The sequence below is a fragment of the Tyto alba genome, unplaced genomic scaffold (assembly GCF_018691265.1).
Source record: "Tyto alba isolate M040663 unplaced genomic scaffold, T.alba_DEE_v4.0 Super-Scaffold_11, whole genome shotgun sequence".
NCBI lineage: Eukaryota > Metazoa > Chordata > Aves > Strigiformes > Tytonidae > Tyto > Tyto alba.
This window is the reverse complement of record NW_024881273.1, coordinates 12,561,342-12,578,378: the sequence shown is the minus strand read 5'-3', so window position 1 is coordinate 12,578,378 and position 17,037 is coordinate 12,561,342. Positions and strand designations below refer to the sequence as shown.

The 17,037-nt window shown below is 47.2% G+C and overlaps 1 protein-coding gene across 18 annotated transcripts in view; it reads right to left on the bottom strand.

The window, feature by feature from the left end:
* The window catches only part of EXD3 (exonuclease 3'-5' domain containing 3), a 293,160-nt gene that overhangs the window by 110,797 nt on the left and 165,326 nt on the right, over positions 1-17,037 (bottom strand). The gene's annotated exons all lie outside the window — the stretch shown is intronic.

Genomic DNA, 17,037 nt, shown 5'->3' with positions numbered 1-17,037 from the left:
AGCCGCTCCACACGCAGGCCAGCGCGCTGCGGCGGCTGGGGAACGGCACTCCCCAGCTGGCTGCAGGGACACAGCTCCGGCTCCCCAACCATTGCTGGGGAACTCCGACCCCAGTCCTGAGGGCAGAGGGGACCCGTGGCTCATAATAGGGACAGGATAAAAGCATTGCTCGACCTTGACTGAGCTACAGCTGTTACTCACATTACCACTGGGTAACACGCTCTGCAGTGCACGTGTGGTCCCAGGTTAGCTGACAGTTCCCCCATGGGGTACCCCAGCTCCTCCAGCAGCTGGGGGGGGTGTCTTTGCAGCAGGACATTCTGAGACTACACTTTTTCTTTCCCAAACCCCCACCAAAATTTCCATTTTCTGGACGACAGCAAGCTGACTATCTGTTGGCTGCTGGCTTTTTTGCCATGAGCTGGTGCAGGGTTGCGAGCTGCCCCTGCCTGTGGCACTGTGACCAGGAGGTCCTGCAAGGCTTTCACCACCTCCTCGCAACTCCTGCAGCATATTTTCCTACAGTTGTGGCAAATGCCATTTTGTCCCACTCACATTCACTGGAGTGTTACCACAATGATCATGCTCTACCCATGCCATGGCCACTTGACTCTGTGCCCTGTCCCTGCCTTTCCTCTCACTCTCAAACCCAACATCAGCTGGTTCTCTGGCCTCTCCCATTCACACCCATCACTTCTCACTCAGTACTGAAGGGCCAGTTTCACTTCTGGTCTGTTCATATCTTATGACATTCAACTGCCTCTTACTGTCAGAGAAGTATTTTTATGCTTTCACCATCTCAGGAGGGCCAAGACGTCTGCATCTTGCTGACCAGACCTGTCTTCTCATTCTCTCCCTTCTGTCTCCATTTTTATACTTATAGAATAAATTCTATGGGGTCAGCATCTGCCTTTTGTCCTGTGCTTGAACTGCACTCACCATATTACTATTATAATGCTACTAGCAGTGTTCCTCAAGAACAGCAGTATCAACCCCACTATGTTTCACACCCAGAAGACACTGCAGGCTGGTGTAAGTCGCTGACTTTCTGGCTGCTCACCTGCTTCCTAAGAACAATGTGGAAAGGAAGCAAAAGTGACTCAAAGGTACACCCAACTAGCATCATCTGGATAGGCAGTCTCCAGTCTATGGTGGAGTCTCATGCTGAGGGAAGATCAGCAACAGTGACGGCCACATCGCTGAGCCAAATCTTCCAATATAAAACAATTTCAGTTAGAGGTCACAAACAAGAAATACAGTCACATTCCTGTTTGAGACATACTGCTCACACAGTCTGAAGCTGCTCTTCAATGCACAATTTCTCCTGGGACCTTTATGCTACAGGTAAGGTGAGAGGGAGAGAAGAGCAGGAACAGCCCAGCAGATACAGGGCTGTTGCCAGTCTTCAGAGCACTGGAGCTCCACTTCCAGTTTCAGCTGCCGGACTGCTGTGACTTAGTGGCAGTCTGAGCTTTCATTGGAAAAGGAAACATTTCTGCCTTTCCTGGTTGCAGACAAAGGAAAGATTCTTTAGTACTTAAAGAAAAAGCCAAAGCTGCTTTCCTGCCTCAAATTAATAGCTTTTAAATTCACAACATTTTTTACTTTACCTCACTATTTTTCACTGTTTAGTGTTAACCACACTAAACCTTTCAGACAGCCTTTCAGACATAATTCTCGTGACCAGAGCAGACTAAGTGCACTGTGTGTTAGAGGAAACAAAAGGACCGGTTAAAGATTTGCAGCCACTCTAGATAAAAGAGGAGGGATATTTTAATTAGAGTGGCCCTTCTACAGCTCATGTCCAAACCACATCAAATACGTACAAATACTGACTGCAGGAAATTAAAGTTGGGGACTTAAAATTACGAATAAATCAAGGAATTCTCACGCTTAACTTTGTCCCCTGACCCCCAAGGTCTCCTTTCCTGATCCACTTTCCTAACACGAACAGAAGGTTAGTCAATCTGCCAAAACAGGCTGTGTTCTCACCTCCACATGACCACAGCAGCCCAAAAGCAACAAGTTCTCTCTCCACATCACTGCCTATCTGGATGTGCATTACTGTAATTATTTCTCCAGTCACAATGGGCCGAATCAGTGCTACTCAAAAGGCCTTGGCTCACAAGCAGCCTCGCCTCCTTGTGCTGGGGTTTTAGGTGAAGGATGCTTCTCCCACCCCTGCAGGACATCCTAGACTTCTCACAGCCCCCTGCGATGCAGCTGCAGGGACTGTCCTTGGCATCCCCCTGGAAGATGCTCTGCTTGAGCCACACTGGAACAAGAGCAGTGCTTCCTCCTTGGGGGATCTGTGCAAAACGTACAGAGAAAAAAAGCAGTGCAGAATCAGGAGACCTCAGTAAATGAGAACGAACTAAATAGTCCTGGACTGTGTAAATCGTTTATCTAATGCCATTCATATTAGCAAAGCAGTACTTGAGTTGTACTGCAACAATAACCAAAGGAGGGATATGGCATTTCCACACTGAAGAGGCAAGGGGTAAAGATGGAGAGGATGTCAAGTGAAGGCACTGCAGAATCAAGCAGCTTGGAGTAATAACTGTGTGTTTCACAAGCTCGATATCAACACCCACCCTTCTTATCTTTGCTGTGCACAAGAAAGAGGTGCTAGCCTAGCTGATGATCATAGACTGGCTTCAACACAATAGAGCAGGCACTGCTTGCTCTTCCAAGGGTGAGATAAACTGTCAAGTGAATTGGAGATTAACTATCCAGATGTAAATGAATTCATTGCTATGCAACTGATAGGGCTCAGGCCTGGTTTAGTGCAGGATGGAGTCAGGTTTGGAGAGCTCTCTCAATGGCCAAAGAATTTATAACCTGTATTCATGGCACTCTCTGTAAAGGGCCGCCTAATAATGCAGGAGCTTGCAAGCATTGTTCCTTTTGAAGGGCTTCATCACTCCACCCCCACTCCTCTGCCCCCAATTTACTCCCCTCCTCCCTGGATCCCCCAACAGACCCGCTCCGCACCCTTCCCTCCTCCTGATCACACAGGAAGAAAGCTGGGGGGAGGTGACCTCCGCAGCAGAATTTGCTATTCATGTTCCGTTCCCCCTCACAAATCCTTAACTTCTTGTCTCTTTTTAATCTTTTTTCTCTTGAGAAAGAAAAGATCAAAGGGCTTGGGGCTGATGCTTTCTGAACTAGGCACTTCTTGCCATGGGAAAACAGCGACAGGGAAGGGCTATACAAAGATGCTCGTGACTGGGGGTGGGGGAGAGACGATGAGACAGAACTTTCTTCCATGGAAATGCTTTCTGAAAGCCTTTATCAAGCAGCCCTGAAAGTAAGACGCAGCTATCCAGCATCCATTCCAGCCCGCTAGGCCTGGCTGGGATACCGCAGCGGCAGCAACGAGAGCACATTTTGTTCTGGGGTCGCACATGAACGGTGCTAATGTCTTCCAACACCGAGGAGGGAAATCCAGAGTCCAGGTGTGCACTGGACTGCACGGCCCACGGCCACCACCAGCAGGTCCCTCCTGTGGTGACTGGAGCATGGGAGCAGTGCGGACCTCGTCTGTAGGCCACTCGTTTCTCCTGGGTGCCTCAGGAATGCATTTTCAAGAGAAGGAGAAACAGATGCACTCACGCGACTGCTTCAAGCACAGAAAAACACCCACCAAAGCGAGTGTGTGCAGAGCTGTCCCGCGTGCCTTGGCCTCACCACGTGCACACAGCGGAGCTTCACCTTCACATCTGCACCTGCACCCTGGCCTCAAGCTGCCAAGCCCGTGCAGGGCTAAATGCAGAGGCTGCTTTTCAAAGTTTTATTTAAAACATTCCCTAGTTCCAAACAGACAAAGGATTCTGCTCTGTATTTCCAAGCAATCAATCACTGGTATGGAAGAGAGTTAAAAGTTTCTATATTCACAGAAAAGAAAGAGGAGGGATGTAAAACACTGCCATCACCCAAACTGACTTTGACGAGAGTTTATCTCAAGGCAGGATTCCCAGGGCAACGTGGATTCTTCCTTCATTCAGTAATCTCAGTTTGTCACCGGCTGTCTGTCTTCTGCCAGGGTAGATGAGTCACAAGGCAGAAGTTGCACACAAATTAGAGATTTGTACCAAAGCACTGATATCAAATATTTCAGGGAAAAAAGTGCTCTTGGCCCAAAGGTTTGTGTGAGTTTCCAGATGGAGATGGAACTTCAAAGCAGAGGCTCAAATCTCTAACGAGGGAACAAGCCTGCTGAGAAACCTTTAATCATTGTCACTTGGACAAGCAATACACAAATAATCTCCCTTTCAGAAGTCTCTTGCTCCTGGGAGGTAACTGTTTTGCACTTTTATGTTTTGGAAAAAAGTTACCTAGGCTTGAAGGACTGATCTGAATTATGCTTTTTACTTTAAACCTGAAATCAAGGCTTGCTGGCACAGACGGGGGGAATCTGCAAAGCCTATTCAATGGCCCACAGGTTCTGCCCCGTCATCTCCTTTTCTAATCGAAATCCCTTGGTTCTCTTCCTGTTCATCTACCCTGAGGGTCACGACCTCTCCAAGACTCTTCAGAGGGAGGCTGGGTCACCAATGCCTAGCTCTTCTCTGACACTGCTGTGATCCCTGCTTTGCATTTGGCTTGTGCAAGAGCTCTCATGGACTTTACAGTCTCTCTCACGTACCACTGTTCTCTTCCAGAAGGTCTCGGCACCTTTGTGTTCTGCAACAAATAAAACGTCCTTCTGATCTCACCAGTAAACGACCTCTCCAGAGACTTCAAGCTCACCAGCAGCGAGCATCTCAGGCACAACTGTCTTACCATTCTTCCAACTCTGGGACACACAGGACAGGGCAGGATCTGAGGCTTGCCTCACACATTCAATGTTAAATTATTTTAGGAACAGCCCTACTTGTATTGCATTGACAAAAGCTCGTTTCTTGGCCAGTTTACACTCAAACCCATGGGCTTGAACTCATGTTAGGAGTACTCTATGCACTAATGACCACACGTCCCAACCCTACCTTCAACTCAGTACAGTTAGATTAAAATCTGCTAAATGTGTTGCAGTGTAAATCCCGTGAGGCCTTCACTAACAAACACCACAAATGAACTGCAGCACCCACAGTGCTGTAACAAATTATAGGTCTTACAGGAACACTGAAAATTCACACGACTTTTCTGCCTTAGAAGCTGGTTTCCTGACACAGACTTTAAGAATGTGTTTCCTCTGTAGGCTCAACAAATGCCTGAAACACGCTGGTGAGCCAAGGAGAACAGCTGTCTCTCTTCAGATTTGAACTACTTTCACCACCACCCTCAAAACCAAGCACAGGAGTATTCTCATTATTAGAGAGGGTAAGTGTTTGTGCTGAAAGAAAAATGTAAATTGCTCTAAGAGAGATGCCAAATTAGCACAAGTGACCCACGACCAGAAATGCAAAAATTCTCTAGTGGAGATTTAAAGGCAGTTGAATGTCTCAGCAAATTAGCTCTGAGGCTGCCACGATGACAAGTCTCCTCTTGCACTCATGCTATGATCACTATGAAACACTTGTTGCTCCAAAGCGTTTCTGATTAATTTTGTTCTACCGCTGGGGAACAAATTGCAAAATGTCACCATCATAAAACTGCCAGATGTGTGTGTTTGGTTAAATCACGCAGACCCTTCAGGTGACAAATGTCTCCCTCATCCTCCTGGCTTTGCCAGTGCACTGCAAACCAGGCACTTCTGTAGCATCCTTAGTTTCTTTCGAGCCAGAATAACAATCCTGCTAAACTCAGATGAGGTTCTGTAAAATGGATTATTGCCCAAGAGAGGTAAGCAAGAGACACAGGCTGCAGTGCGACAATACAGCAAATCCAGCAGCAAAGCTTCTGCTCTAGGATCAAAGGCAGCACAGGCACATGACACAAAGCAGTAACACAACATAAAATTAGGGAGCCAGTTCATATTCCATATAAAAAAAAAAATTAAAAATTCAAACCGACTTGTCCTGGCTGGCTTTCAACTGGAAGGGTGCTGCCCACCAGTGCTTCCTGACACATCCGTCACTCCCTGCTCCCTTCCAGCTGGCACTGGGATAAGTGACCCTGCCCTTCACACCAGTGGACAGCGTGCCACCACACACCCAGCCATGAACCAGACCAACCGCACAACCCACCGGCCCGCAGCGGGAACGGTGGTGACTAATTTATCCTCTTCAATGGTCACCCAAAGAAGACTTGCACTCAGGACCTCTAGGAAGAAAATATCATTTTTACACAGGTCTGTATGTCATCATAAGAATCTATACAAGTGCCAAGCCCTCCTGTTTTTCTTTCTCTGGTCAGTTATCATTTATCATTTATCATATATCTGGTCACTTATCATTTTTTTCCAGTATGTCCATGCAGGCTCAGAAAGAAACCCAAGAGCTCAAAAGTGATTTTGATGGAATACTACAGAGCTAAAGTATTTGATTAGCAATTTGTCATGAGATAAGTGCACCACAAGCACATTAAGAAATATCACACCTACGAGATACAAAAAGGCAATAGTAACATACACAGTGTAGAAACACAGGACGCACAGAGAGAGAAAACCTCTTAGTGGCATTGACTGCAACTAAGGCTTTTTGGGAATGTTGTTGTATGTCTCCATAAGCCGAAAAACTACAGTGTTACCGTTATTAAAATACTCCCTATAAGGAGAAAAGCAGGACCAGTGCTCCAAGGAGACATGCATGCAGCTTTGTTCCCTTTCTAAAAATGAATCCTAATGAACATGTGACCTTTTGATGACTCCTTCCCTACTAACAAACTGGCTTCACAGAAAGAATGTGAATATACATTTGAAGCATATACTAGCAGAATCTGAATTGTGAAGATACAAGCTTCAAAATCTCCGCCAGAAACCTACATTTATCAGTTTTTTCCACCCAGACAGGGGACAGAAATAAATCGACAGACGAATTCAACCTTTCAAACTCCCAAAGTCTCCAACGAGCGCCTTGAGTGAACTCCAATGAAGATGCAGACAAAGATTTGTCAAGCTGAGTTCTTCTCAGCAGCCCAGAGGAGAGGGATACACGAATGCTCCTAACCTTGGTGGGAGTTGGGTTCCTCCTGTCCACAGTCACCAACAAAACATCTACACCTGGAGTTCCTCAGGAAGTAATCTTAAAACCAACACAATGAACAAGCATAAGAAAGCTGCAAGTTCATATAATTTCTACACAGAAATGAAATTTGTATTAGTAAGAGGTTTGTACGTTCCTCATTCTCAGGGGAAAGCCCTAAAGGACGTGCAGCGGGTCCACGCAACACCTGGGTGCCCCTTCGTGGTGTGGGACACGCTCTCTCCTCAAATGGCAACTTCCCAGCTGGGACCAGCCCACTCCTGCTGCGAGCCCAGAGGTGGCACTGCCAGCCTGCCACCCATCGCAGTGCCGCCCGAAACGCACGTCTGAAACACGGCGGCTTGGCAGGACTTGCCCAACCGCGCTCCACGGGGATTTCGAGTGCGGGCAGGGGGAGTCCTCATGCTGCACCCCTCTGCGGGAGCTGCGAGCACAGGCAACGGACACGGGGCGAGGCAGGGAGCTGCTCCCCGACGCGCGGCAGCCCCGGCTCCGGGGGAAGCACGCACCTCCAGGCCCGGGGAGCCGCTACCGCCCGCTCCACCACAGCCCGCCCGTGCTTTCAGCAGGCCCACGGGCAGGATGTCATGGCGCCAAGGGGAATGTCCTGGTTTGGTTTCCCTGGTGCCCTGAGCCACTGCACACTGTGAAGTGTGGTGAACACCTCTTCCTAAGGCTTTTCCTCCTCATTTCTGTCCCGTCTTTATTCTCTCACTAGCTGTTGGTGGATGCTTTCACAGCAGCATCTATCACCACCGCACTCAGGTGCACCACAGAAAGACAGAAAGTCCACGAAGGCCTAATTTTCTTCCCTACTTTGTAATTTTGCTTTTGCATTTCAATTATTTTCATAACAACAGGCCGCGAAGCCATGAAGATCGTTGTAGCAGGCAGCGAGCAAGGAAGAGAGCTGTTGTTAGAAGCATAATGGCAGCCTGGAAAAGTACTGAATCGCATTTCTTTTCTCAGTGTGCTCTGCTCTGCAGTCTTCTGTTAAGCGGCGAGTAAATAGTCTCCATACGAGCCCAAGGACCCACGAAAGAGCCCGACAAAATCTTATTTCCTCTTTAACTCCCAAAAAATCATTAGCTTCTCCCTCTTTATAACTGCCCCAACTGGTAGGGATTTTTGGCAACAAACCTCTTCAGCAGAGGAGCAGGAGCTAGGAGGCTGGAGGCAGTCCCCCAGCCGTGTCCCCTGCCGCTGGCCCCGCGGCGTGGGGGCCTGCGCCGCAGCGGCTGCACCGGCCGAGCCCGCGGGCAGGTAAGCACAGCCAAAAAGCGGCGGCTTGCTGCAGCTACAGGGAGTTTCCTGGAAGAGCGGCGTGGCGAGCCCAGTCCTGGATGGCGCTTCGCTGCAGGACTCCCTCTCCTTGGCTGTAATTCCTCCATCTCAACAGCAAATTCAGAAAATAACGTAATGAAAACAGACTTTTTTCTTCTTTTTTTTTTTTTTTTTTTCCATTGCTCATTTTATTTTACTGAGCTACTGCATACGGAGCCGAATCTTTATTTTGGCTCATGTCCTCTTGCAATATCATTACCCGCGCGCAAAGGAAAAGCCCTCTGGAGATTTCCAATCCAAACAGGCCCTTGTTTTATCTACAACTATTTGAGTACATGACCTCAGATAACCCCGTGGCCAACTGTGTGCCAAATTCAAACTGCAGCCATGGGAACTTTAAATACAGAGGAGATTTTTCCAGCTTCCCTCCGAAGGGAAGACGTCGAGTTTCTTGCTCTCTTTGGGTCTGATGGAGCCGGGATGCCGGGCTGTGCCCACAGGAGCACGTCCCCAGAGCCGCGGTGGCATCACCGTGGCACCGAGTTCACGTCTGCCCCGGGAAGCTGTTCAGTTTAGGCTGCAGCACAACTGACCTCTGCTACGTACAAACAGTCACTGTCCCCTTTGCTTCTCAGGGTACTGCTCTGGCTTCAGATTACTGAAAAGACAAACAGCTGCACTTGGGCCAACAGACTCATATGTAAGACTGTATTTGGATTATTCTGGACGGAGTAGGTTTTTCATCTTCATTAGCCTGCTGTTCACAGCCATATCCGCAGTTTCTCACTGGGTCAGAGCCTCCTGCTCTCTACTGCTGTTTATAAATCTAAATAAATCAATTAATCTAGTATTTTGAATGAAACTCAGGAGACATTGGCAGCTGGTGTTTCACAGACATTCAGTGCATGGTGGGTACCTAATGCTTCAAGTCCTTGGAAAACATCAGACCAGGGAATTTAGGCACCAGAATCAGTAATAAGTATTTTTCACAGCAGTGACCGCTTGTTTTTTCTCCCCAGATCAGTACTTCTTCATGTTACCACAAATGTATTAGTGCAAAAGAGGAGAATGAATCCTAGAGCCAAACAGAAGGGCAGAGGAAAAAAGCTCCAGGAACAGCACAGGAATTTGGTCTTGACAGCCTCCGTATCAGTTTCCGACACTGTCACACTGAACACATGCCCACATGATTTCATGTCGGGAACCAACCTGAGCGAGAAGGGCACAGCCCGGTGACCCTGGAGAGCTGCTCTGCTTCTCCTCACTGGGATTTCCGTGTCTGTGCAGTGGGGCACTCGCCCCCGCGGAGCTGGGCTGAGGACACGAGCTCGTTTCGCAAGCGGCTCTCTGGGCCGCACGCTGTTCCTGGGGCACGCCAGGCTTCCCGGGCTCAGTGCAGAAACACTGAGTTTGAAGTAAGCATTCAAGCGGGGGCAGCTTCGACGCTGGGATGGGAGGCCGAACTTTGATGCCAGGCATTGCTTTCGCCCCTCAAGCAGCCCTGTTGCCTCAGCTGGGGCCCCTGGGCACTGCAGCTCCCGCAGCAACACTGGGCCCAGTATCCAGCTGCTGGGCAGGCTGGTCACACAAACCCAGGGCAGTTTTCGGCTGTATGCAACCATACATTCATATGCATTATCTAGAGACCTTTGCATTTCAAGGCTGTTGTTATTTTGATCTTTACAACCCCTGGAAAAAATGAGTTCAATTAAATCTCATCATTAGGAATTTACATAAGGTCACTTCAAGGCTTCGTGCATTTCCTCTGGTTCAGATCTCAGTGCTCTTGGTGTTTCCCCTCTTCATTTATTACCCTGTTGCTCTAGGGCATTCCAAGTAAATCATCCACCACCAGTTTCCTCTCTTCAGCAACACGCATCAAGTTTTTCATTCAGGCTAAATGAAGCTTCAACTACTCTGTACAACAGTAGTCCAGTTAAAGGAACAGCATCACTTTGAGAGATTGAAGTTTTCCTCTCGATAAAAAAAATGTTAATACAGAAGAGAGAATGTATTAATTTTGGATTCCTTTAGCAGGAGGAAAGATTTAATTGCATTTGGTAGCACAAGTGCAAGCAATGAACCCATTCTTACATATTCTCTGGGAAATTAATTTGCTAATCACTGAGGAGAGCCCTTTTCACTATGAATAAAATGAGAAATGTACTCCACTCCACTCAGAAACTGTGAACCGTACTCAGCCATGATGCAAAACTGTGGCAAGGTGCACATCAACTACGAGCTGATCGAAACGGTACCAGTTTCTCTTTACAGGGGAGTAAGCACCCATCTGACTGTGTACTTCATTTATAAAGCTGAAGATCAAATTTGAACCAGAACAGATTTTGAATTGCCAGAAGGGCCCAAAATTAGTGGATATTAACAGGGTAAGGCTGAAACAGGCTGAGGCTTTATCTCCTGAGCTGAGACCAGACAGCCACGGAGGACAGGACACCCTCCCTGGCACACCGTGTGTAAATTCTCTTCATTTGGCTGGGACTGGACAGACATGGGCTGTCGAAGTGCTGGCCTGAGCTCTTTCAGCTGTGGGTTTGCAAAGGCTTTGGCCAGCGTAAGCCCATGCTGACACAGTGGAGGCAGAGTCCTCCTGCCCCCCTCCTGCACAGACACACATCTGGGCAGCTGCAGAGCGAACCAGACTGGGGAACTGAGCTGGGTTAAAATTAACCATCTGGTTTTGACAGGTCCGTTTCAACTGGGATCAGTTCCCTGATCCAGCAACCATGCAGTTAAACAAGCACTTGTGTTGGGACAAGGGGGGCTTAGCAAGGCACCGGGGTTGGGGAGAGGTAAGAGGAGAGACACGGCTTCATCTGGCAGCAGCGTCTGCCTACACTGACTTAAAACTCTCATGAAACAGACCCTCAGTGATCCTCGAGTGTTTTCCTGCCTCTCCTCAGAAAATGGCACATAGCAGCCCAGCTCATTTAGACATTCCCATTCCTATTTATAACCCATAAACATCACTGTACCATCACTACACACTGGGGAAGAACAAATCTTGTCATACCTCTGATACAGACCCTGGCTTAATTTTTCAAAGCCTTTCACATCTTTCCATGACTTTCAAAAAGAGTATTTTCAACATTAAAATGCAGTAATGCCTCAAACTAGGGATACTTTCCACCTGAACTTTTTCCTCTATTTATTCCATGTCCTCTACTGACACAGCTATCTCTCTTCTGCTAAGCAACCAGCTATATACGCATGGATGAGTCTTTGCAACTGAAAAAATAACTAGGCTGATGCAGCTTAGGTAGGAGAATCTGACTGTGTGCATTCCTCCTGTGGCTGGCCCCAGGAAAAGGACACCCTGCCACTTTTAAACCTGGGAGGTCTTTGAGAGTTTGGCAGAAATCCCCTGGGAGGCCCGTCATTAGCCATTTAAAACTGTCTATAGTAAAGGGCTGAATTGAAGTGTCGGACAAAGCCCCTGCAGAGCTATCTGTCAGGAAAGGCTCCCGATACTGGCAGGGGCTGTTAACAGTAACAATGATGACAATATAGCAGGGATTTTCAGGGGTGGGGACTTCAAAGAACCCTAAAGAGGTATTTTTCATTAAGAAGTAAGACAGCAGCTGAGTATTGTTTTTGGCACTAAAGCTGAATATGAATGTTACTGCGGTAAGTCACAGATCAGCAACAGCATAAATTGACACTGATTTAAATATGCATGCGCTGCTTTGCAGTACTGCTCCCATTATATTGGGTTTGCATAACCTGGCCAAGACAGCATCCTTTGGAGCATCCCTCATGCTGATCCTCCAGCACCCGTAAACATGCATAAGCAGCCAGGGAGCCCCTTACGACAGCTACTATGTGCCACTGCTGTCATCTTACAGACGGACCGCCCCGTGCCATACTGGCACGTTAGTGCAGCCTGAACCCCTTGGTCACCCCCAGCCTCCCCACTGGCTGGCACACCAGCTCGGACTGGGAACAAGCCCGCATCACTCTATGCAGGAATGACACAGGAATTGTCAGGCAGGAATTGTCAGGAGGGGCTGTTGGACCACAGGGACTTTTCTGCATTGAAACTCCAAATCTGTGGTTCTGTCAGGGCGAAAAGGAAGACAAACATGAAAAAAAGAGGGACACCATGAAACACTCCTGCTACAGCAAGTCCTTCTTCTAACCATGAGAATTTACTAATTATACTGTTGTTTACTGCATGGACTATGGTGATGAGTCTGTGAAGAGCAGTGCACTGATAAAACCACAAATAAGGATGCTCAGCCAGAAGCCACGGACCGCCCTCACCAGCCTTCTCCTGTCTGAGGTGACTGAAGGGCTCCACAACCCCAGCAAGACCCAACCCTCGCACCCTCCTCTCAGGCCACCCCTTCGCTTTGCCAGGCTCCGCTCAGCGCCGGAGGGATGGGGAGCACTGTGTCGCTCATCAGCCCTGTCCCACCGTAACCACCTGTGGTTTGTGTCCCTTTGAACGGAACCCAGGGCCAGCTTCCCCACCCCCCCGCCCCGCCAGCCAAACCCTGAAGCTATCATATCAAGTCAGCACAAAGAAAGTGCCCTCAGGGTTTGTGGAGCAGATTGACTTTCACACCTCACTGGCCACACAGAAGAAACCCAATCTAAACAGCGTAACTTTGCATAACCGATTATTTTCACTGGGGTAATCTGAGCCCTCCAGTAAATGCCACTAAATTCGGCTGATCCAGGGAAGGCCCCGCTCAGGGGAGGAATGGCCCGACTGCAGAAAGAAGGCAGCCAGAGTGAAGGTTCTTTGGGGTGAGGGAGGGCTGATCCCTCTTACAGGATGGGTTTAACTCCCAGAAGCAAAAGCTCAGTCCTTCGGCACAGGCAAGTGTCTGCACAGATGGAAGTGTGAACAACTTTTCAGTGCTCCACTCATTTATACAGTCAGAAATGAGTGTGTTCAAAAATAAGCCAAGGGAAGCACGCTAGCCAGAGCTGCGAGGTAGGCTGGTGTGCAACAAGCTGCCTGGCTTTACTTGATGTCTTTTTAACTTTCTTTTCCACAATGTCCCACACATTTTGAGAAGCTTCAGCTTTCAGGCTGACTCCCCAGTGACCTATTATCCTCGCACATCGATCACTCCATCCTGTCACCAAACAGTCATTCACATGACCTTGTTTGTAGGGAACTGTGTTCCTCCTCTGACTCCTCTGTCACCAACTTCCTTCTCTCCAACCACCAGCTCATTTTGTCCTGCAGGACCCAGGCTCAGTGATCTCCCCTTCTTTAAAGTCCATGAAATTAGACTGTCAGATTAAAATTCTAACAGCTGCAGAGATTAGTGGTCTGCCCACACCTCTGCAGGACACCCATGCTCGCTGCCATGTCCCAGGCTCCAGGCACAGGAGCGGTCCGTGCTACTGGAACTTGCTCTTGTGGTACCTTGTGACTGCAAAGCATGGATCCAGCTGCAAATGGGAACTCCCATTTCAGCTGGATCAGTCTCAACATCTGGCTCCCCACGTACTCCCTCTCCAAGCCTGAGCTGCAAACGTGAGGGATGGACAAGTGGGCAGGGACAAGGGGTGCTGGGCCACCCTCCTGGCTGCAAGACACCTGATTGTAACCACAGTCATTTTAAGGGGCAGTTAGGAAAATAAACCCGCGTATGTTCATCTTAAGCATGTTATATTCTCCTACTTCACTAAAATGCCTCAGTAGTAGTAGCTCCCCCAGAAATCACCAAGAGAAAAGCTGAGGTGGGGGTGGAAATAAAGAAGTTACTGATGGTGAGAGAAAAACAGGCTTTCAACGCATCTTCCCCCAGCACTTCCCGGAATAAAACGATGATCAACTCAGACTGTGTATCTTGAATTAAGTCAGGTAAATCACCTAAATCCATGTGTCCAGAGAAAACATAATGACTCACAAGAAGCGTGCCCTGAATGGTATGTTTTCTACCTTTGACAAAACTCCCACACTGTCATTTCTCCCTCTAAGCTATCACCCCTGGTGTCAGGAAACTGGAGGGTACTGGGCTGCCCTCTGGAAGAGAAGGTTTTGTGCCGTCAGGAGACTTTATTCCAGATTAGCACACTGTCAGATAAAATCACTATATAAACCTTTCTGCTACCAAACGATTTCTATTGCCTTCTCGGGGAAAGAGAGAAAAATTTATGCTGATCCTCTTCAAAATGCCTGATTCGATGACAGCATCCATGCCTTGCTCAGAAAAATCCTACCTTGTGCTTACAGCACACAATATAGCTGTATTTCATCTAGATAACTGCAAAATATAATCTCCTTAAAGACTGACTGTATGAACTGAGAAACTCACTTAAAAGCTTTCTGATTCTCTTTTCACCAGGATACTGCTTTACCTGTCTCTGTTTCTGAAGCACTATATGATCCTTGGATGAAAGGGTTTACACAAACACAGAATGGTCTCTTCTTACATCAAGACATTTCGACCATGTGCACCTTACAGGGACAAGGTCCTCTTGAAAAGCTCAAACCATACATACGTTGCTTACCATCTTCATTATTATCTGAAAACGCCTTCGCAGCAGTAGATGAAGAAGGATCTCACGTACCGTATCCCACAGGGATTCACAGTCGTACAGTTTTGGCATAGGGTGTCATCTTCCACAACTAATACTATGAATAATAGATATAGTTCATTTTATGCCAATAGGAAGTTACACAGTTTAATGCCTAAAGGTCTTCAGATAAATGCTGTCGAGCAATTACAGATCTGGTAAATTCTACAATGAAGCCAAGTATGTGTAGCTCAGCATGTAATGCTGACTCAGATGAAAGCTTAAAAAATGCCCAGAGATCACACATTCTTCTGAAGGAACAAAGGTCTGCTGCTGGTATTAACAGCTGCCCAGGCAAACACTGCAAATCTTGGATGACTGCAAAACTGTTCATTCCCCATGAAGCACGTAGAAGGATTTAATTGCATTTGCAACAACAGGACAATGGTTTTGTGCCGTATCCTCAACAGGAATTGGGAAAACACTGCCATGATGCTACCTGTGCTACAAGATGGCCCACATCAAACTGGTTAGAAGGCTACTATCTGACACTATTCAATCAACTTGATCTGTGAAGTGAAAGCAAAGGCCTGGAGGCCTTCTCAATCTGTTCAAATCAACTCACTTCACCTGAACTACTAATGAAGATGGTGACTCCATTGTGAAAACAAGAACTTTGACACAACATTATTTAACTTTTAATGCACCAGGTCTCTCAAATAATGAGACCAACTGATTGTATTGCTGGTTTATATGTAGGATTATCATCCTGAGAACCCACCATTATAAATATACAGCCATCCAAACACTGGGAGTTGGACATCCCATCCTTACCATGACATCCAAACAAAGAGCATTATAAGGGCACCAATGTCAAAAAGGAGGAGAAACTCCACAGTGTATAAAACATGGGAATTTTGACTTCTTGACACAGTCAATACACTGAACTCTGACCTCAGGAGGCACAGGGGACTGGAAACCAACAGAACTTAAACTAGCTACAAATCTCTTGTTTTCTCATGACATTTGAGAGAAAACATGGGGACGATTTCTTTGGGACACATGGGAGTTAGAGCTCTGTCACTGCTTTCTCCAGAGAGTTCTTCGCTTTCCTTACAGTCACTCCATCACTGTCACCCACTGACCTTTCATTACTTTCTCCCAGTGCACCAACATCAGTGCTGACCAATGCACTTCACAAACTGTCCAAACCCACGAGAGGAAGAAAAAGCCTTGCACAGAACTGTATAAAAGGACATTTACTCTGTACTACATTGTGTCTTCTTTTCTATGCTAGTCTAAATACAAGTGCTGTTTTCACTGCCAATCGTTGTTTGCTTGTGCTGTTTCCACTGGCTAAAACCAGCATTTTTCCAGCTAGTGTTGCCCTCCAAGAAAAAACACACATTCATACCTTTCTTGCATTTAGCACAGGAGAACAAAACTGGTTCCCAGCAATAAGGATGACTTCCTCAAAAGAAAACATTTTCTGTCAGCTGAGGTTTGACCTCTAATGGCTAATTTGGCATCATCATTTTGAGCACTGAAATACATAACACCGTGAAAAATTAACAGCTTTTTACCCCCCTGAAGTTTAATATCCGCCTGCAGCTTTGCAAGTAAAAATAAAAGAAAGGAAATAAATACACAAACTGAAACCTTGGGAACAGTCTCTCACATATGTCCACAAAAAAACCCTAAAGACAAAGATCTGTAAAGAAAATTTCACTGGAAATCAAGCTTTTGCAGACACTGAAAAAGAAAGTCTGTAATATGAGACGGTCTTCCTTGAAGAAACACAGCTGATCTGCTGCATTCCCATATCTGACTTCCACTGGTCTGTGTAAAACATAAACTTCACGCTAACCCTATGAAAACAGTCAACATGTTAGAGAGACAACAGTCTGCTCCGAGCTGGTGAAAGGGGAAAAAAAAAGTCTCAGGCTGTCATTCTTCCCTTGCTGTGACCTTCATGCTCCACTGAGTTTCTGAAGATACTGAAATCTTGGCAGGGAAGTGTACAGTCTGTGGGAAACAGGCAGCACTGTCCGGGCTCACTGGTGAGAATTAGGCCCAGCCGAGCCCTTTTTTGGGGGGGTTCTGAGCTTTACATGGACACCAGCGCCGTGCTAAGCAAGCTGCAGGCTGGGAATTTTACGGGACGGGTGCT